The sequence below is a fragment of the Budorcas taxicolor genome, chromosome 11 (genome assembly GCF_023091745.1).
Source record: "Budorcas taxicolor isolate Tak-1 chromosome 11, Takin1.1, whole genome shotgun sequence".
Classification (NCBI taxonomy): domain Eukaryota; kingdom Metazoa; phylum Chordata; class Mammalia; order Artiodactyla; family Bovidae; genus Budorcas; species Budorcas taxicolor.
The window spans coordinates 19971042-19993713 of NC_068920.1; the positions used below are offsets into that span (position 1 = coordinate 19971042).

At 41.3% G+C, this 22672-nt stretch overlaps 1 protein-coding gene across 6 annotated transcripts in view; it reads right to left on the bottom strand.

The window, feature by feature from the left end:
• Nucleotides 1-22672, bottom strand: part of ATXN1 (ataxin 1) — a 415285-nt gene that overhangs the window by 124030 nt on the left and 268583 nt on the right. For all 6 annotated transcript variants that reach the window (XM_052647880.1, XM_052647876.1, XM_052647877.1 and 3 more), the window contains one exon: nucleotides 13055-13183. The gene's annotated coding sequence lies outside the window, so the exon portion shown is untranslated. The remainder of the gene's footprint in view (nucleotides 1-13054; nucleotides 13184-22672) is intronic.

Below are 22672 nucleotides of genomic sequence, written 5' to 3' on the forward strand. Positions count from 1 at the left end.
AGTGAGCACAAAATAAAGAGCTAATACCATTAAGGATCCTCACCAGAGGTCTGTTTTGAAACTCTCTAAGTGGAGAAAATATAGGACTCTGAGCTTCAACAGCGGCCTGCCTGCTCCCGGAGGACCGGGCTCTGGGCTTTCAGTCCTCCTTGTCTCGTCCTCCTCTCTCCCCTTGATTTTCACTCGCTGTCAGTGTGACGTGGAAGGTGTCCCTCAAGGGCAAACAGTAGAACTCAGAGGCCCCCCCGACTGCAGCCTGCACCACCCTGTCCACGCTCTTCTGTACTTCCCTTTTTTTTTTTTTTACTGGAAAATTAAAAAGAAAACATGGCAAATTATTATCTGCTTAATACACATTTAGGTGTCCCTGCCTCTCTCTTTTTTTTTTTTCAATCTATAAAAGAGTACTTTCCACATTGGAGCTATAACCTCCAGGCCTGAACAGGATCGTGCCAACTCCTGCCCAATATGACACAGTTTCGGTGACAACAAACTGGGTCCCAAACAGCCCGGTGAAAACCACAAGTTCTCGGTCTCGGTGGCTTGAATTTAGTGAAATGAAACAGTCACTTCTATTTTAGTATTTTTAAAGAGTGACACTGAATAGCATAGTTAAAAGGTCAGTTCTTGAAATTAATGAGTGAGCCCTGGTCCCATCCAAGGATAGAGAAGGATTTTTTAGGGGGTCCGAGAGCCCCTGGAACATACTGCCTATTTTGAGGTAACAGGGAAACCAGTTGGCAAGAAGAGTCTTCAGCTGGAGTGACACTGTAACATTACCTACCAGGCAAAGACACATTTTTTTAATGAGTCTTTCAATCAACCCATCAGAAACCCATCAGAAGCCGGGCAGGATCCCATCAGGAAGAGATGCGATGAACACTGCCTGCAAGGTCCAACCCCCTTCACAGGTTCCGGGCCCTCCCGGCAGACTTCACCGAGACACTGCCCATCACCTGAGCCTCTGAGCTTCCTGACCTGCCAGGAGGCTCTGCATCCTCTTTTCTGGTCTCTGTTTAGAGAGCATATGTCAACTTGGAAGCACCTCTCAGCTGCAGCGTTTCTGTCTTCTCCAGCAATCCCTGGGACGTCTAGGTTGGGATTAGAAAGTTTGGAAACTTCCCCAAACTGTCTAGGCTGACAAATGCTTTTAGGCGTTTGCCATCACCCATGTTTTTACATATGGAATTGATTATGCCTACATCCTAGCACAAATCTTTCAAGGACTCCTCTCCTGTCTTTAAGATAGATTTCAAACTCCTCCGCAGAGCTTCCTGAAAAGCAGCTCTTGGTGATCTGGCCCGTCCCTTGCCACTTCTCCCTTGCTTCGCTCTAGACATTCTGGACTCTGTACACTTTTCCAAGATGGCACATTCTCTCCCATCTCTGAGCTTGGCACACGGCGTCCCCCATGCAATCAACCAAAGTTAATGCCCATGCTTCCCTTATCCCTTGAATCTGAACTTATTAGATGACTTGCTTTGGCCACAGGGAGATTAGCAAAGATTTTCCAAGGAGAGGTTTAAAAGCACTTGCGTGCTGGACTTTGTCCTCTCTCGCTGCTCTCTGAGACCATGATATGAAAGCTCAGACGAGCTGCCTGGAGGATGAGTGACCATGTGAAGCAGGGACAAGCTGTCCCAGTGGATGGTCCTGCCCCCCAACCAGCCTTACAACAGCTGGACATAAGAGGGAGGTCATCATGGACCAACCAGTCCTAGTCAAGCTACCCAGCCTAGATGGAATAGCCCGGCTGGCTCACAATACATGTTTGATGTCTCAAGTCATTAAACGTTGGGGTGGCTTGTTACATATGTATGCCAAATGATATACCCACTTTGTTTCTGAGTTAACATCTGTCAGTTCGTCAGGTCTAGGGGTGAAGACTTCTGAGCCCAGAAGATGACACATTGGTCTGCATCCATAGCATCCTCTGGGTACCACTAAAAGATAGGAATTGCTTATCTTCTCACCTCTCTTTCCAGTGACTGGAAGCTTTTTTAGCTGTTACGGAAGCTTTCCTTAGTGCACACACCAGGTAAATATTTGCTGGAAGAAGATACAGGAATGTATACCTCCATCTTCTGACTTATTCTGTCCTTAATGTCAAAGAATTAGCCCAGGTAATTTTCACCTATCTCCACCTAGACACGGTGGCTACATCAAAATACTGTAGTTTTTCTTTCTCAGAGTTCCCCTCATATCAATAGCTTTTGGGAATCTCCCTACTCTTTTTAGAGACAAGACTAGTGTCTCTTCCAAACTCACTGTGCCTTTCAGTTTGACTAATGCTAAAAAATTTACCTAAAATACCAAGGCCCCTTAGACTATGCACATGGATAATTCTGACAAATGCTACCACCTTCACCATCATAATTACTCTACTATACATGTCAAAGAAGCAGAAGACTTTGACAAGACATAACCGACTTCACTGGCAATGCAAAGACACTGACAGTTAATGACAGTTCCCATTACAGAGGAAACATCTCCACAACCAAGAGGCTAGCAAGTTTCAGTGGTTCACCTGTTCTGTTCACCTGTTTGTTTCAGCAACACATCACGATACATTTTGTTCTGTGCAATTTATCGTAACAGCATTATAGCTGCCATGGTTACTAGGGAGCAATCTCTGGGCTAATATTTAGCACACATCATCTCATTCAGTTCTCTCAACAATTCCGCGGCATAGGTATGACCAGCCCTATTTCACAGATGAGGTAAGTAAGACACAGAGAAGTTGGGCAGTTTCCTCAGGGACACACACAGCTATTGAGCAGCAGATCTAGGATTTGAATCCACGTATGCGTCCCTGTAGCTCAGATGGCAACGAATCTGCCTGCAATGCAGGAGACCTGGGTTCGATCTATAGGTCAGGAAGATCCCCTGGAGAAGGGAATGGCAACCCACTTCAGTATTCAAGCCTGGAGAACTCCATGGACAGAGGAGCCTGGCAGGGTACAGTCCACGGGATCACAAAGAGTCAGGCAGAACTGAGTGACTAACACTATACTTGTGAGTCCAAAAGTCCTTAGTTGGATGAATACCTTTAAATCTGATGCTGTCCAGTGGAATAAAGAACTACCTTCCTTTGGAAGAAATGGGAATCGGAGCACAGAAAAGAAGGCGGCTTGTCCTGGGTCTCACAGGGGTGGAAGGGAAAGACCCAGGTGTCCATCCTCAGTCTGATGCTTCTGCACCAAGCCCCGGGCATCCCCATCTTCTCCTTGAGTTATTAATATTTAGATTCACACCTAGCTTTGTGACTGACAAAAATTCAAGAGGGAGAGATAACCCAGTCTTTCTGTACTAGGTGTGCTTCCAATTACTGTATATCTAGATAGGTTGTGAGAAAAAAAAAAAAGTAGCATAAAGCTCATGAGTCCTAATTGGGCTCTCATCTGCTTCTCCAGATTTCTTTTAAGAAAGCAACCAACCTAGAGAAGGATTTTAATCTTCCAACTTTAATGTGATTCACAGTCTGTATCTATTATTCATATCAATATGAGAGAGCTGATTTCATTGCCTGTGTACCATGAAGAATGATGACTATTTAGCATCAGATATTGAATTAAGAGTTACACAATGATACTTTAAAAAAAAATCAACCTTGTTTCTCCACTGTATCAAAATGCACCTAAGAGGTATTTATCGTTTGAGAAACACACAATGTCTTCGAGAATTAAACCCTTTCAACAACTTAAAATAATGACCTGGTTGAGCACACCACATGCTTGTTAAACAAAACTGATTTATTCAGGAAACATCTTGGAAACATAGGATTCTCTGAAAGTACAATCAACTCCCATGGAGTTTCTTTTTTCCTCCAAATAGTATTTCTGTTAATTTCAGTTCCAGATCTTCAACATTTATCCTTATTCTAGCTATGAAAGGGGGCATTTATATATGTTGAATATAAATGTGCTGGGCTTCCCAGATGGTAAAGAATCTGCCTGCTAATGCAGCAGACCCAGGTTCGATCCCTGGTCCAGGAAGATTCCTTGGAGAAGGAAATGGCAATCCACACAAGTCTTCTTGCCTGGAAAATCCCATGGACAGAGGAGCCTGGAGGGCTATACCCCATGGGGTTGCAAAGAGCTGGATGAAACTAAGCATGCAAACAGCAAACAGTAAAATGTGCTAGAAATATCTGGTTACACCCTAACTGGCTTCCCCATCCTGAAGACACAGGTACGTGCTATTATCTCAGCAAATACTAAGTACTAATAATATCTTATGTCATTTGTGGGTTTCAACTGTTTTGGGGATATCTCTTTCACCAGATTCCCTTGCTCCTCAGCACCCAGATTTTGCAGGTAGACCCACCTTTGCTGTGTGTGTTTGTGTGTGTGTGTGTGTGAGAGAGAGAGAGAGAGAGAGAGAGAGAGAGAGAGAGAGAGAGAGAGAGAGAGAGGGAGAGAGGGAGAGAGGGAGAGAGGGAGAGAGAGAGAGAGAGAGAGATGACTGCCCAATTTTAGACTCAATCAAGGCAAGGCCAACTAAGTGAGGGACTTTAAGATAGAAAGCTTCTGTGTTCTTTTGGATCCAAATCAGGAGGGAGGGGCAAGTCATTTAGTGCCAATTCAACTTGACATCAAGGGAGGAGGAGAGGAATTAAAGAGAAGAGGACAAGGGGTGCTCCTTTGCAATGCTGTAAATACAGATAATTACTGGAGCCCAGTCAGAGAGCTCTAGTTACACTCAACTGTTTTTAGGCCAGACCTGTCAACAGGACAAGGAGTCAAGATCCACTGTGGTGTTTCCCTTCAACCCTCCTCTCTTGACCTCTGACTCTGCCCAAACATCTACCCATGTCCCCAACTCCGAACACCAGTGCTGATGAACAACAGGAATGTTAACCCGATTCACAAGAAAAACAGATACCATCAAACATCCTGAGATCACCTAGCACCCTGCTCTGGCAGTCCCCACACTCTGCCTGGATCAGCCACTAATCAGTTCGTTATTCTCCATGGGATGCTATCTGGACGAGCAAGACCATGTGGTTCACAGTCCCAAGTGACACTCCCATGATACGGACATCTTCTTCCTGGAGGCCAGCCCAGATGGAGGAAATCCTCTTTGAGCAAGGTGACTGCCAACTCCCTTCTAACCCTCTGGAGGCCACCCTCGTCCACTGCCATTCCTCTGCTGGCCTTTACGGATGCGCCAGCCAGCAGGTTGCCAGGACAACTGGCGTCATCGCTGGGGCTCAGAAATAGATCGCCAGCAGAGCTGGGGACCTGGACTGCAAACTCCAATGACAGCAACAAGATACCAATTGGCAGCTAATCTGCTCCACTAAAGGAGTGATGGACTAACATAACCCAGCAAAGAGCTCTCACCTTGACGTACTACCCTTAATCTACACACATGCTTGATGCGGTGGTGACAGAGAAAGGGCAAAAACCTCACTGAAGATAGAGGCTGAATGACTGTTCGGAATTGTGTGAGCTGGTAGATTCACAGGAACCAACTGACACTTGTATATTTAATTTATTAGTCTCCTGAAAGTGGGGCAAGGGAGAAAGGTTGCTCACAGCGGAAGGAGGAGAGCCAGAAACAGGTAGAACAACTGAAGTTGCCAAAGAAAGGGAAAGGAAAAGTCTGTTTGTACAAGCAATAGCTGTCCCCGTTCTGAACAATAACATCCTAATCTCATCCCTCCCTTTTCTTGGAGAACAAAGAGGAAAAGACAAAGGACACTGGGAAAGAAGAGCTTGCCAGGTCAGAAGAAGGGGACGACCTTTGGGTCCAGTTCTCTTTGTTCTGCAAGGTAAGTCTTACGCTGCTTAGAATGGGCAGCAACTCATAGGAGGCCCAGGCATTAAGACTGCCTATCAAAGTCTTGGATGTTAGCCCTGGAGAAATTACAATTTTTCAGTTGTATACAAGCTGCAAAGGCTACGGGGGAGAAAAGAAAAATGAAGAGCCACCTAATACAAAATTTTTAGAAAATAATTTTAGCAAGAGCATTTTCATTTCCAAATATGCAAAACATCGACGTCCCGATGTGAGGATGGCTTATGTCCAGAATGAAAGATGTAGCGCAGCACCTACCTGGGCAGGGGTCTCAAGCAGTGAATTCTGCTGGCACTATGGACAAGTCCTAATGCTAGACACTTGTGGCCAGAAGGTCATAAGATGTGTGATAAAGGTATTGTGTGATAAGATGTGCGAGTTAGAGGTGGAATAAGATGCTGAAGAGTCCAAAGAGCATGACTAGAACTTAACTGAGTTTTGGAAATAAAAAGATTCTGAAGGAGGTGCCATTTGTATCCCATTAAGGTTTCTACTTTGGGGGAGTCTACTTAAGGAAGTAGTTTCAGAACAGAAGCACAAGTAGAAAACTGGGGACTTCCCTGGTGGTCCATTGGCTAAGACTCTGCGCTCCCAATGCAGGGGGCTCAGGTTGAACCTGCATTGAACCCCTGGTCGGGGAACTAGATCCCACATGCTGCAACTAAAGATCATGCTGGATGCAACTAAGACCCAGCAAAGCCAAATAAATATCTTAAAAAATAGAAGAACTGACACTGAGACACTAACATCCTCCAACACAGATGTCAAACAGCTAATTTTACTATCTCACCTTAAAAGCAGCTTATACTTGTTGCAAAAGACTTTAAAAAAAAATTATATAACATTCTTATTCAGGGGTCTGCAAAAGGTTAACAACATCCTCAGGACACAGAGAAGATGGATTCATTCTTTCACTCTACAAGTCCACCTACCATCATTGACTACATAGCTAGCACTGGAAATTTAATATGAAATGTTGAGGGAGGGAGGGATAAATGATTTTCTTTAAAAAAAAGATTGTTTCACCAAAGTTAAAAATGTGGGAAATTAAAAGAGTGAAATTATTCATTTGTCTTTATACATCTGTCCCCAGAATTGATATGTTTGCTGGTAAGAACCATTAGATTTTGTTTTGGCTTTATGACAAAACGATGTCACTTAGTCCCTATCTGTGCCTCACTCTTTCCTCTAAGAAAACAAAAGAGAAACAACAGTCTTTTAGAGGAAGAATGAAAATACTACTATGATATGATATACTTGGAGAGAAAGACATCCATCGGTCATATTTATACATGACCATCATATTCATACATATTTATAACAAAGTTGGTAGAGCTGATCGGTCTCCATGTTACCAAGTAGGAGAAAGATTTGATCTCTGTCTGGAAGAATTTGCAGTGGCTTAAGATTCCCCGTCCTGGGCATCACCCCCATCCAGTCATCCTCGCCCTGCCTTCGGTGTACACAGATTCTTCCACAGTGAGCGCTTCAAAGGCACTCCACTTGAGAAATACAGTTTTAGTCCTGGGTGTGGTTTCAGCCTGAAGTTCAGTTGAAAACACTACATTTTACACAGGTTGGGGAGATACCGCTTCTTTAAGTGACCCAAATTCTTGTTTCAGCTATTGCTTATAAATACATAAAATGACTCCAAAGAGGAATGGGTCCCACATGCCCTAAGCCCCCACTCCACATCTGGATCAGCGGTCATGGCACATCAGTCCTCACGGAGAGATGCTTCTGAGGTCTCACCTGCCCAGGTGAACCAGCAGATAAACAAAAAGACTTGTGTTATCTTCTCTCGCTCTGTCACCTTCTCAAAACACACACATATATGGGGTTGAAATCCAACCCCCGTTTCAAGGCCGAATTCAGATGCTCAGCTGTCTGTGAATCCTTCCTTCTCTGAAAACCCAAGTCTCAGGAATCGTACTCACACCCACTTTGGAACACTGACTCTGTGCTGACCAGCACTGACCAGCACAGTGGGAGGGAAAATCCCAGAGGGCAGTGAATACAGATGACTCACCCCTGCCTCCCTCACAGGCCTGAGCACACCAGTCTTTTAATAGGATCCAGTCAGTGAATTCGAAACAGTAAATAGAACATAAAACCTTTTTACTTCAGCACTACGCTGTTAGAAAGCGGTCTGACCAGGCTGTGGACATGTTCCTTTACAGGACAAAACACTGCAGAAGATACATGAACGTTTTTCCTGCTGCAACAGCTGAGGCAAGTAGGCCGAGCAGGTGGGGAAGAGGATGTCGAGGAAAACAGGTGTGCCTGGGATGGGCTGCCCTCGGCCAAGCAACTCAGGAAGTAGGGCTGACATCAATTCTCAGTTCTCAGCAGCTCATGCAGAGCCCCCAACACCACCACCCACTGCAAGGGAGCAATGGGCAGGCATGGGTGAGACCATCTAGACGAAGCAACTGGAGGAGGTTTGGGAAAGGGAAAGAAATGGGTGGAAGAGAAAACTCTAGAAGACTTGAGGCTGCATAAAGAACACCCAGAGTGCTTGCATGAAATATGAGAGCCTCTTTGCCTTTATAACATGCAGATCAACTGGTAGGGTCATTATAAGCAAAGAATTTTTAAAAATGAGACTTTCCCCTCATTTATCTAATAGTAAAATCTCTTCCCTTGTGATCCCTTTTATCGACTTCAGTTTTTTTTTTTCTATGATAGCACTAGAGATCATAAAAAAAATTGGTATCACAGATGGCAAATCTGAAAGGTACAAATTGACAGACACATAGGGAAATTCCCAAATCGCTCTGATTAGAGTGTGTATGTGTAATTCTCTCACTCTGGAGACTAGAAATTCAGTTCCCATTTTTCAAAGCTTATAAAGACAGCATAATGCTGTCTAAATAGGCACAGAGGTGTTTATTTTAGTCTTTCCATTTCTTCCCAGGAATAATGTAACTCCTGCACCCTGAAAAGGGGGTTGATCAACAAAAACTTCAAGAAACCTTGATACCTGCTATCCTCAAAAGCCACAGAAGACAGTGCCTCCCTAAGAAAGTGACTGTTGGTTTCTCCCTTCCCACCAGAGAGACATTCAATGGACTCAATTTGTACCAGTTCACTATTCTTTCATTCCAAAGTATGCCTCTCTCAAAAGGAAAGAAAATGAAAATGACGCTACTCAGTAAATGGTGAGTGTCTAGGCAGACCGGCCACGCCAAGTCCGTCTCTCACTTTGGAAATCAAGGAAAACATGAAAGGTGATAAACTAATGGGATCATAAAACACAACACCCCACCTTTCACAGAATGCCAGGGCAGGCTGCTCACAAACAACCCATAAAGCAAACCACTCAAATGGAAGAGGAGAGGAAACACACATCGGGCAGAATCTAAGTATCAGAAAATCCCCAAACACTATTGAAAGTTCCCTGAAGCCTTTTTTAAAAACAAACAGCTTCCTTTCCCACAATGACTTATATACATTGTAAACATCTGACGTAGGCTTCTAAGGAAAAGACAGCGAGCTAGTTTTTGCATGTCACCCTCTGCCTGACCAAACTACTATCAGATTGAAGCCGTTAGCGTAAGAACCGTTTTGGGTTCTTTTCTGAATGGCTTAGGCGCACACAGGAGAAACCCAGGCAGAGGCTCACTCTGTCCTTAGTTGCTCAACAAATATTGACAAGCTGCATTTAGGCGTTATGGATTCACCAGGAAAATAATAAGAACAACATCCCTGTTTTCATGGATCTTACAGTCTAGTTGAGGAGATGGTGCAATTAACAAATGCAGGTATAAAATGTAAGGTGCTTAAAAGAAAAAAAAAAAAGTAGGCTAGAGGAGCAGTCCCCAACCTTGGTGGCATCAGGGACCAGTTCATGGAAAAAAATGTTTCCACAGACCGGGGAGGGGATGGGAGATGGTCTGGGGACGATTCAAGCACATTGCATTTACTGTGCAGCTGCTGCTAAGCCACTTCAGTCGTGTCCGACTCTGTGCGACCCCATAGACGGCAGCCCACCAGGCTCCTCTGTCCCTGGGATTCTCCAGGCAAGAACACTAGAATGGGTTGCCATTTCCTTCTTCAATATTTACTGTGCACTTTATTCATATTATTATTACCTCAGCTCCACCTCAGATCATCAGGCATTAGATCCTGGAGTTTGGGGACCCCTGGGCTAGAGGACACAGAGGGACAGGGTGCTGCTTTATATACGCTGGGGAAGGCTGCTTAAAAGAGGCAGCTGGAGAAGATTTACTCAAGAAAGCAGAGCAGCTCAGAAGAGAATCAGATCATGGCCTCCTGGCTTATATACTAAGTAACATTTGAGAACAGAGGTGGATTAGTTTTCAAAAGTTAAATTTCAAAAGTGGCTCATATTTAATTTTCAAAAAGACCAATGGGTATGTATCCTAAATTTAAATGACTAAAACTGCATTCTTAGAAAAAGTGCTCAAGTGAACACCTTTCGACTGTCACATGGTCCCTGGGAGGGTCCTCTGCAAAGGGTAGTGTCGTGGTGACACACACAACTCTTTTTTTTGTTTTTTTAACCACAAGACTGTGCTCACTGTTTTAAATGCTCTTGGATCAATAAACTGAAGTTGTGCCAGACCACTGACTCTTAGAGGCCAAACAGGGGAAAGTGACCATCCAGCCCACCTCATCCAAAGCTGATATTAGAAGCAATGTTAGAGTCTTTAGAAGAATCATCAGAGCTCACTACACTCAACCTTTTCATATTACTCAAGATAAAATGGGTCGTCAAGGCTGTAGGGTTAATTGCAGCACCACGGGTAAAATCCAGGTCTTCCAACTCCTAGGTCAGTTTTCTTGCCTCTTCTCTCTGTACAAGATACCACACCTTAGAGCCAGTTTGAGACACTTTGAGAAGCAAAGTCCATCCGCAAGAGCCACAGTGGCATTTGACAGGTGGATGATGGGGACAAACAGAGAACGACAAAGGTAGTGAGTCTGGGGCAACAAGCTGCTAAGGATCGACACCACTAATTGCAGTGGCTGCCATGATTATTACTAACACGTTCATCTACCCTCCACCATACTCCATCTACATGCAAGCTCACATCCTTTGAAAAATCTCCTGCCTTCTCTATTATGATGGCATGGCCTTGGGACACCAGGATACCAAAAAAAGGACAAAATATTAACTCAGTGCTGTAAAAATAGAGCAAGACTGCAAAAGGTTACTAACTTCATAATTTACTAAGAAAACTGGGACTTCCCCCACCTCCCCAAGCGAATGCAATTTGGAAGAAAAAGTCCTTTGGAGTTCAAAAGAATTTAGAATTTTCTTCCTCTCGCTCAACCCATTCCATTTACAGAAGGATTTTTAAATGACTTTAAGTTGTGGCATCTTAAGGTTTACACTCTAGAATGTCTTTGAAAACCTCACTTAATGTTTGAGGTCTGACAGGGTATCACATGAGCAGTTCAAAGCAATGGTTTAAAACAAAAACACACACCACCAGATTCGAAACAAAAGCTATCTTGATTATAGTTACTGCACTGTTCTTTTAAATGTAATCTGAAACCTACAGCACTTTTCCCTAACATACTTATTTCCTAGGTTAAAAGACGCTTAAAAAAACATCGTCAGACATGCATTCCGTTGGCTACCTGATTGGGAAATACTTTCTAGAAAAACATACAGCTATAGTGGCACCCAGATCTAACAGGGCCCCCCAAATTATTCCTTAATACTGACAGAAGCTTTTAGAATAAGAGTTTTTTTTTTTAAAAATAAGATTCTGCTGCTTGTGGGGACCCCAAACTAAGATGGAGACTCATCAGTAAACAAGCAGCATAGAGCAACACAGACTTATAAACCAACACTTCGCAGGGGTCGGTGACTTGCCCAAGGTTGCAAACTTACTTGACCTTGACCTTAGGACCAGGAATAGAATTGAGGTCAATAATTCTAGGAGCCCTGTACTTTCCACCAGAACCAATGTGATCATACGTACAAAATGAGAATCCATGAAAACACCAGCATCCCCCATCACTCACTTACCCTGAAGCACTGGGAGTCCTTGAGTTCAATAAGCTTATTTTAATATGACTATTTAACCCTCGGGAAATATGGATAAACATTCATATTTAATACAAATTTTTAGAAAACCAAGAAGTAAAATTTCACTGGAAATTTTTCTTTTCAACAGTAAATGCTTTTTCTCCCAGATACATGCCCTCATATCGCTGCTCCTTGTTCTCTCAAAATTGTTTATGCAACTGGAAGAAAAAGGTAATAAATGCCTGGAAAACTTTCCTGACCAAATTATTAAGAAACTGAAAACTTAATGCATAGTTATTTATATATATACACACACATACATATGTGTATATATATATTTATATTTAATACATATACACACAAATATATAAAGATGTGTGTGCATAAATGTATATGATAGATATTTCCACACACACAAAAAACCTAGTCAAAGATGGCTCTTCATGTTCCAAAATTTGAAGGTAATATGTTCACAGGCCAGCCTAGATTTCCTGTAGTTTTATTCTTTCCTGGACAAAACTCTAAGCATTTTTTTTCTTATAACACGGTCTAGCAATGAGGTAAAATCTCCAGAAAGCAGCAGAGCTGAGCGAACCCTTAAGTTTTGTGGTAAACTAAAGCTTCTGGAAGCCCACAGTGTGCTCTCTTCAATTACTGGATCTATATACCTCCTCATGAAAGGTGACCAGCAGCTGAATGCAGAAACTACTCTTCTCAAAATCCCAACCCAGTAGCCTGACAAAACCCAATAAATCAGCCAATTTTAAGCAAGAGAAGCACCCTGAAGAGCTGACTGTACTAGCTTGCATACCTCAGATTTTTGAATGCCAGAAACATTTCCTTCCAATCAAAAACTCCATGTAAAGAAAATAATGACAGAGTGTGATTCCCTGGTTGGGAATCCTTAGCCTGAAAGGTTTTACCCTATACCCACTAACCTAAAAGAACTGCAGAGCCGGGTTTAAAGAGGCTGCTATAAACTTGGCTCTACGCTGATATCATCACTGTCTTCCACCCTTTTATTCCAGGAGAGAATGAGCAGTGCCCAATAGAAGCTGAGAAAGTCAAGTTCACAGCAAATAACAACAGAACCTCTCCTCTAAAAAAATAAAAAGGAAGAAGAAGAAATTAATTGGAGGATCACCTAGAGCTAATGCTAACACGTCTTCAGCACCCTGGCTCAAGCATCCAGTGATTCACAAACCGTTGCAAGGCAAGCCAGTGCAGATTCAACTCTTGTTAACTTACAACATTCACTGTGCGCAGTTCACAGGTAGGCCGAGCTTGTACTTCACCATGGAGACTTCCCACAAGAAGCTGGAGTGCTCCTGGGCCTAGGTGTGTTCTTTCTTCCTTTCACAGAGAAGGGAGAAGTATCTAGCGTGGGAACAGAAGAAAAAATAAAAAGCTGAATGCTCCGTCAAATCCCTTGTTATCGCAACAAATGAAGATCAATTAGACTGATGGGTAATTCACCAAAGACCATTTTCCAGTACACTTTGCTTAAAAAGGAAATGCGATATTTTTGCTCTTGCCCCAGGAGACGGCATGGTGCAGCCAAGCGTTTCCCCCACCCCCACCCCAAAGTTGAAGCCAATTCTGGGAGACTTCAGATGCAATCCCAGCTGAGATGCAAACTTGCAACATGGCCTCAAAATAAGCCACCCGAGTTGACGCTCTTGCAAAAAGGCGGGTGCCCGGACTATGACCTTTTGCCATTCTCGTACCTCACCAAGTTGTTGGGAAGATCAATAAGAACGTTTTGGCAATGCATTCCAAGTTCCCAAGAAGAAAGGCGCCCCGTAAACACAAAGGATTATTCGCTGTCAGAAGGCTGTAGCTTAGCTCTGAGCCAGAATATAAAAGTCAGCTTTGGCAAGGCACCCACAATCAACCATCGCTCGTGCACCCAAGCATCCAAATCTTTCTTCTTCCACCTAGCGGTCAAGGGGTTCACAGAGCAGGAAACAGAGCTGTCTGGAATCTCAGGGAGAAAGAAAGTAAAGCCTTGGAACAGGAAGGGAAGGGGAAGAGGAGCCCAAAACTAATAAGGAAGGCATGTGCCAGGGACATGATTATTTGGTCCACACCATCCAGCTCCCTCGCACTGCTGGTCTGCAGTGTTTAGTGTGCTGATGTTTGCAGGGCTGTGAAATTTTCCATTTGGCCATCTGCCATTTCCACCCACCAAGGATAACATGAGAGAAGTGGTGTGTGGAGTTCTGCTGACCACTGCCAAGGACAGACCCTCTAGTCATCTGTTGCAATCCAAGGAAGCCTGTCCACGTGACAGGCAATACCCAGTATCTGTTGAGTCAGAGATCTCCGTTGTGTTCTTGTACACTGGTTTTTGGAACTCAAGTAAAGGTTCTTTCATTTCAGGTGAAATTCCTCTTGGTAGATTGGACCTAGGCTGGTCTTTGGAGAGAGATCAAGCCCTGAACTTTGGAGTGGGAGCACTGACTCCAAGACACTAGACAACCAGAGGACTAACCCTAGGGGGTATCAACTAGTGAGAACTCACACAAAGGAAACCACCTGAATACAAGACTGGGCATCACCCAACCACAGTAGCACCCTGTGCAGGACACCTCATCTAAACAACAAGCAAAACAAAAACACAAACCCAATCATCAGCAGATAGGATCACTACCTCACTCAGCCTTGCCACTGTCACTTTTCACTTTCATGCACTGGAGAAGGAAACGGCAACCCACTCCAGTGTTCTTGCCTGGAGAACCCCAGGGACGGGGGAGCCTGGTGGGCTGCCGTCTATGGGGTCGCACAGAGTCAGACACGACTGAAGAGACTTAGCAGCAGCAGCAGCAGCAGCCTTGCCCATCAGAGGAAAAACAAACAAACAAAAACTCAGCACAAATTTCACCCTATACGAAGCTTACACAAACCAATGGATCAACCTTAAGAGGCCAGAAACCAAAAGGAAGAAAGAATTCAACCTTGAAGCCTGGGAAAAGGAGACCTCAAACACAATAAGTTAAACAAACAATAATGAAAAGGCAGGAACAAACTAGAAACACAGAAGTCCAAATAAATGAAGAGGAAACAGGCAAACTACCTGAAAAAGAATTCAGAATAATGAGAGTAAAGATGATCAAAAAACGTTGAAAACAAAATGGAGAAAATGTAAGAATCAATTAACAAAGACTTAGAAGAATTAAAGAATAAACATACAGAGACAAACAACACAATTACTGAAATTAAAGATACTCTGGAAGGAATCAATAGCAGAATATCTGAAGCAGAAGAACGAGTCAGTGAGCTGGAAGATAAAATGGTGAAAATAATATTTGAAGAGCAGAATAAAGTAAAAAAGAATGAAAAGAACCGAGGATAGACTCAGAGACCTCTGGGACAATATCAAATGCACCAATATTCGAATTATAGGGGTCCCAGAAGAAGAAGAGAAAAACAAAGAGTTTGAGAAAATTTTTGAAGAGATTATAGTTGAAAATTTCCCCAACATGGAAAAGGAAATAGTTAATCAAATCCAAGAGGCACACAGTCCCATACAGCATAAACCCAAGGAGAAACACGCCAAGACACATACTAATCAAACTAACAAAGACTAAACACGAAGAATATTAAAAGCAGCAAGGGAGAAGCAACAAGTAACATACAAGGGAAATCCCATACGCTTAACAGCTGATCTTTCAACAGAAACTCTGCAGGCCAGAAGGGAATGGCAGGATACATTTAAAGTATTGAAAGGGAAAAATCTACAACCAAGATTATAGTACCCAGCAATAATCTCATTCAAACTTGATGGAGAAATAAAAAGCTTTTCAGACAAGCAAAAGTTAAGAGAGTCAGTCAGTACCACCAAACCAACTTTACAACAAATGTTAAAGGGACTTATATAGTCAAGAAATACAAGAGAAGCAAAAAGATCTACAAAATCAACCCCAAACAATTTAAAAAATGGCAGTAGGAACATATATATCAATAATTACTTTAAATGTAAATGGATTAAATGCTCCAAACAAAAGACACAGCCTGGCTGAATGGATACAAAAACAAGACCCATATATAGGCTGTCTAAAAGAAACCCACTTCAGACCTAAAGACACATATAGACTGAAAGTGAAAGGATGGAAAAATATATTCCATGCAAATGGGAAGCAAAAGAAAGCTGAAGTAGCAATCTTCATATCAGACAAAATAGACTTTAAAATAAAGATGACAAGAGATAAGGAAGGACACTATATAATGACCAAGGGATCAATCCAAAAGAAAGACATAACAGTTGCAAATATCTATGCATCCAACATAGGAGCACCTCAATACAGAAGACAAACACTAGCAGACATAAAAGGAGAAACTGACAGTAAAACAATAATAGTAGGAGATTTTAACCCCCCACTCACACCAGTGGACAGATCATCAAAACGGAAAATGAGTAAGGAAACACATCTTAAATGATGTATTATATGAGATGGATCTCACTGATATCTTCAGGACATTCCATCCAAATGCAGAAGAAAACACCTTCTTCTCAAGTGCACATGGAACATTCTCCAGGATAGACCACATCTTGGGTCACAAATCAAACCTCAGTAAATTTAAGAAAACTGAAATTGTATCAAGCATCTTCTCTGACCACAATGCTATGAGACTAGATATCAATTATAAGAAAAAAACTGTGAGAAACACAAACACATGGAGATTAAACAACACATTTCTAAATAACCAACAGGTTACTGAAGAAATCAAAAGGGAAATCAAAAAATTTCTAGAAACAAATGACAATGAAAACATGACAACTCAAAACCTATGGGATGCAGCAAAAGCAGTCCTAAGAGTTTACAGCAATAAAATCCTACCTCAAGAAACAAGAAAAACATCGAACAGTCTAACTTTATACTTAAAACAACTAGAAAAAGAAAAAAAAAACCCAAATTAGTAGAAGGAACGGAGAAGGCAATGGCACCCCACTCCAGCACTCTTGCCTGGAAAATCCCATGGACGGAGGAGCCTGGTGGGCCGCAGTCCATGGGGTCGCTAAGAGTCAGACATGACTGAGCGACTTCACTTTCACTTTTCACTTTCACGCATTGGAGAAGGAAATGGCAACCCACTCTAGTGTTGTTGCCTGGAGAATCCCAGGGATGGCGGAGCCTGGTGGGTTGCCGTCTATGGGGTCGCACAGAGTTGGACACGACTGAAGCGACTTAGCAGCAGTAGCAGCAGCAGTAGAAGGAAAGAAATCATAAAGATCTGAGTAGAAATAAATGAAAAGCAAATGAAAGAAACAATAGAAAAGATGAATAAAACTAAAAAATGGTTCTTTGAGAAGACAAACAAAATTGACAAGCCTTTAGCCAGACTCATCAAGAAAAAAAGAGAAGAATCAAATCAACAAAACTAGAAATGAAAAAGGAGAGGTTACAAGAGACAATGCAGAAATACAAAGGATTATAAGAGACTATTATGAACAACTATATGGCAATAAAATGGGTAACCTGGAAGAAATGGACAGATTCTTAGAAAAGTTCAATCTTCCCAGACTGAACCAGGAAGAAATAGAAATTATGACTCCAATTACAAACACTGAAATTGAAGCTGTGATCAAAAATCTCCCCCCAAAAAAGTCCAGGACCAGATGGCTTCACATAAGAATTCTATCAAACATTTAGAGAAGAACTAACGCCTATCCTTCTAAAACTCTTTCCAAAAATTGCAGAGGAAGGAACACTTCCAAACTCATTCTACAAGGCCACCATCACTCTGATACCAAAACCAGACAAAGACAACACACAAAAAGAAAACTACAGGCCAATATCACTGATGAACATAGATGCAAAAATCCTCAACGAAATTTTAGCAAACAATTCAGCAACACATCAAAAAGCTCATACACCATGATCAAGTTGGGTTTATTCCAGGAATGCAAGGATTCTTCAATATATGCAAATCAGTCAATGGGATACACCATATTAAGAAACTGAAAGATAAAAACCATATGATCATATCAATAGATGCAGAAAAAGCCTTTGGCAAAATTCAGCACCCAATTACAATAAAATCTCTTTAAAAAAATGGGCATAGAAGGAACCTACCTCATATGTAGTAAAGGCCATATATGATAAGCCTACAGCAAACATTATTCTCAATGGTGAAAAACTGAAAGCATTCCCCCTAAGATCAGGAACAAGAAAGGTGTCCACTTTTACCACTATTATTCAATGTTGTTCTGGAAGTCCTAGCTACAGCAATCAGAGAAGAAAAAGAAATAAAAGGAATCCAGATCGGAAAAGAAGAAGTAAAGCTCTCACTGTTTGTAGATGACATGATACTGTACATAGAAAACTCAAAAGATAGAATCAGAAAATTACTAGAGCTAATCAGTGAATTTGGCAAAGTTGCAGGATACAAAACTAATACACAGAAATCACTTACATTTCTATATTCTAACAATGAAAAATCAGAAAGAGAAATTAAGGAATAAATCCCATTCACCATTGCAACAAAAAGAATTAAGTATCTAGGAATAAACTATCCTAGGGAGACTAAAGACCTGTACACAGAAAATTGTAAGACACTAGTGAAAGAAATCAATGACGACATAAAACAGATGGAGAGATATTCCATGTTCCTGGGTAGGAAGAATCAATATTGTGAAAATGACTATACTACCAAATGCTATCTACAGATTCAATGCAACCTCTATCAAATTACCAATGACGTTTTTCACAGAACTACAACAAACAATTTCACAATTAGTATGGAAACACAGAAGACCCTGAATAGCCAAAGCAGTCTTGAGAAAGAAGAATGGAGCTGGAGGAATCAACCTTTCTGACTTCAGATTAAACTACAAAGCTACAGTCATCAAGACAGTATGGTACTGGCACAAAAACAGAAATATAGATCAATGGAACAAGACAGAAAGCCCAGAAATAAACCCAGGCACCTATGGGTACCTTATTTTTGACAAAGGAGGAAAGACTATACAATTAATTTCGGAAATTAATCCTTTGTCAGTTGTTTCTCTTGCTATTATTTTCTCCTATTCTGAGGGTTGTCTTTTCACCTTACTTATAGTCTCCTTTGCTGTGCAAAAGCTGTACAAAAATAAGCCTCTTCAATATTGAAGCCTCTTCAATAAATGGTGCTAGGAAAACTGGACAGCTACATGTAAAGGAATGAAATTAGAATACTTCCTAATACCACACACAAAGATAAACTCAAAATGGATTAAAGTCCTAAATGTAAGATCAGAAACTATAAAACTCTTAGAGGAAAACATAGGCAGAACACTCAATGACATAAATCAAAGCAAGATCCTCTATGACCCACCTCCTGGAGTAACGGAAATAAAAACAAAAGTAAACAAATGGGACCTGATTAAACTTAAAAGCTTTTGCAGAGCAAAGGAAACTATAAGCAAGCTGAAAAGACAACCCTCAGAATGGGAGAAAATAATACCAAATGAAACAACTGACAAAGGATTAATTTCCAAAATATACAAGCGGCTCATACAACTTAATGCCAGAAAAACAAACAACCCAATCAAAAAATGGGGAAAAGATCAAAACTGACATTTCTCCAAAGACATACAGATGGCTAACAAACACATGAAAAGATGCTCAACATCGCTCATTATTAGAGAAATGCAAATCAAAACTACAATGAGATATCACCACACACTGGTCAGAATGGCCACCATCAAAAAGTCTACAAACAATAAATGCTGGAGAGGGTGTGGAGCAAAGGGAACACTCTTGCACTGTTGGTGGGAATGCAAACTGACACAGCCACTATGGAAGACAGTATGGAGATTCCTTAAAAAACTAGGAATAAAACTACCATATGACCCAGCAATCCCACTCCTAGGCATATACCCTGGGGAAACCAAAATCGAAAAAGACAGATGTATCCCATTGTTCACTGCAGCACAATTTGCAATAGCTAGAACATGGAAGCAACCTAGATGTCCATCCACAGATGAATGGATAAAGAAGCTGTGGTACATATACACAATGGAATATTACTCGGCCATAAAAAGGAACTCATTTGAGTCAGTTCTGATGAGGTGGATGAACCTAGAACCTATTATACAAAGTGAGCCAGAAAGAAAGATAAATATCATATTCTAACACATATATATGGAATCTAGAAAAATGGCACTGAAGAATTTATTTTCAGGGCAGCAATGAAGAAAAAGACAGAATAGACTTTATGGACATGGGGAGAGGGGAGGAGAGGGTCAGATGTATGGCAAGAGGAATATGGAAACTTACATTACCATATATAAAATAGACAATGGGAATTTGCTGTATGGTTTAAGAAACTCAAAAAGGGGCACTGTATCAATCTAAAGGGGTGGGATGGGGCAGGAGATGGGAAGGAGGTTCAAAAGGGAGGGGACATATGTATACCTACGGCTGATTCATGTTGAGGTTTGACGGAAAACAACAAAATTCTGTAAAGCAATTATCCTTAAATAAAAAATAAATTAAAAAAGAAAAGAAATGAGGATCTAAAAAAGAAAAAAAAATAAATGGCACATGGAGGCCCTTCTGGGAAAGGGCTGGGTGATTTTTGTTTGTTTGCTGCTTTTAAAGAAAAGACCTGATTGAGTTTACTCTCAGTATCTCATTAATTATTTCTTAAATCTGGATTTCTTGCTTCCCGCCCCGCCCCGCCTCCTGTAAGACAGGGCCAGGAACAACTTCTCCTAGGCCAATATTATTCAAGGTATTTTGACGTGTGTACTTTTGCAGAGAGTGACTTACAAGAGTGGCTTTGGGGATGACAAGAAATAGAAGTTAAATACTACTCTAGAATCTTGTTTGCTTCCCAAATAAATCATTCACAAGTACCAGCCATGTTTTCCTTTCAAAGTCATAAGTGCACACTGAACAAAAATTGGAATCCCAGCATTAGCATGGTTGGTAAAGAATATTTTTGAGGGAAAATGTGATCTCTTATCTTAAAAAAAAGGTAAGAATGAGTAACACCAAATCTTAGGTTTGGAACTGGCAAAACACTGACAAGCAGATCTTTAAAGAAGTAAAAAAATTGGAGGGAAAAAAGTGAGGATTAAAGAAAGAAAGGAGGCGTCTTCTATGAAAATAATTAACCATGACTTTTATAGTGAATTCAGTTTACAAAGTGCTTTCTTTTAAAATAAAGGTTATAATTGACATAAAAATTAGTTTCACGTGTACAAAGTGCTTTCTTATTAATTCATTCATTCATGGGACACATTTTTTACTTGGTGCTTTTTATACCCAACAGGTTCTTTGTTCATAATGTTGAACAAAATAAAGGACCAGGCCTTTAAGGACCTCATTGCCTCAAGCAGAACAGATATTAAAACATCAGAGTATATTATTTTTAACATATGCATAAGATTTAAAAATCAGATAGACATCAAGAAGGACAAATAAACACTGTGATTTGCAAACACCCTATAATGGGTTATGTCACTTAGAAGGAGGATCTTTCTTACAAAAGCAACACTTAAACAGGGAAGTAAACGATGAGCAAGAACTACCCGGCATCACATTTCTAGGCAGAGGAAACAGCCTCTGCATTTTGTGATCTCACTAGACCTGTATATTAGTTTCTGTTATTTCATCCCTTCTCCCCCTGGCTATTTCTAATGAGTCTCCTTGATCAAAAGATGATCAACAGAACGTTCTCAATACCTTGAAACAGGAAACGATTCTTCTTTTCAACTACTGGGCCATCAGAGCAAGAAACGCTAGCAATTTTTGCTAGAGGAACATCATTCAGTACAGATATTATACTTAATGTGGCTTCCTAAAGCATCATACGGAGAAGGCAATGGCACCCCACTCCAGTACTCTTGCCTGGAAAATCCCATGGACAAAGGAGCCTGGTAGGCTGCAGTCCATGGGGTTGCTAAGAGTCGGACACGACTGAGCGACTTCACTTTCACTTTTCACTTTCATGCATTGGAGAAGGAAATGGCAACCCACTCCAGTGTTCTTGCCTGGAGAATCCCAGGGACGGGGGAGCCTGGTGGGCTGCCGTCTATGGGTTCACACATAGTTGGACACGACTGAAGTGACTTAGCAGCAATGCATCATAAATAACCCCATTATCACAATGAAGTAAAGTGAAGCTCCCTCTTCATACCCACGTGCCACAGCTGGAGTTAAGAACTACCCCTCAAAGGGCTAAAATCAGATCACATTACATGTAAACTTCTTAAAACAAAACACTTCTGACTACCTTCTAGTAGGTTCCAAATTGGCTGGCTTCCTCTTGACTATTACAACATCTTTATTATTTCTTTCCTGGACTGAAATGGCATTTTTGCCCACTTTCTAGAGTGTCTGCATGCCTCCTCTTTTGGTTCTCGGTTTGATATCTGTTTATTTACCCAGGTAAGCAGTAAGGTGTATAGAAATAAAAAGCCTCGGAAATACTGTGTTCGTCTGAACTGTCTTCTTGTTCCCTACCATCTCAGAACCACATGGTGTATAGAAATAAAAAAGCCTCAGAAATACTGTGTTCATCTGAACTGTTTTCTTGTTCCCTACCATTGCTGAACTGGTACCACTTAATTTTTTCCACTAAGGAAAATCAGTAATTTGCTTTCTTCATCCTACAAACTGAAGGCATCCTCAGACAGGCTCATTCATGTTCTTCCATGAATGCAGTTAAGTTTGAAAGTCTGTTTGAAACAAATAAGCCAAACTTCTGTTTGAGTCTCTTTTCACTAAAGACACCAGATAAAATGTAGTATCTCCTACACATTTGATTTTTCCTATAAACCCAAATGTCAACAATCTCTCACATTCAAAGTCATGAAAGATCAACCCTCACTTTGACTCAGTAGTTCTGACAAGCTTTCACAAATTCAGGAAGAAA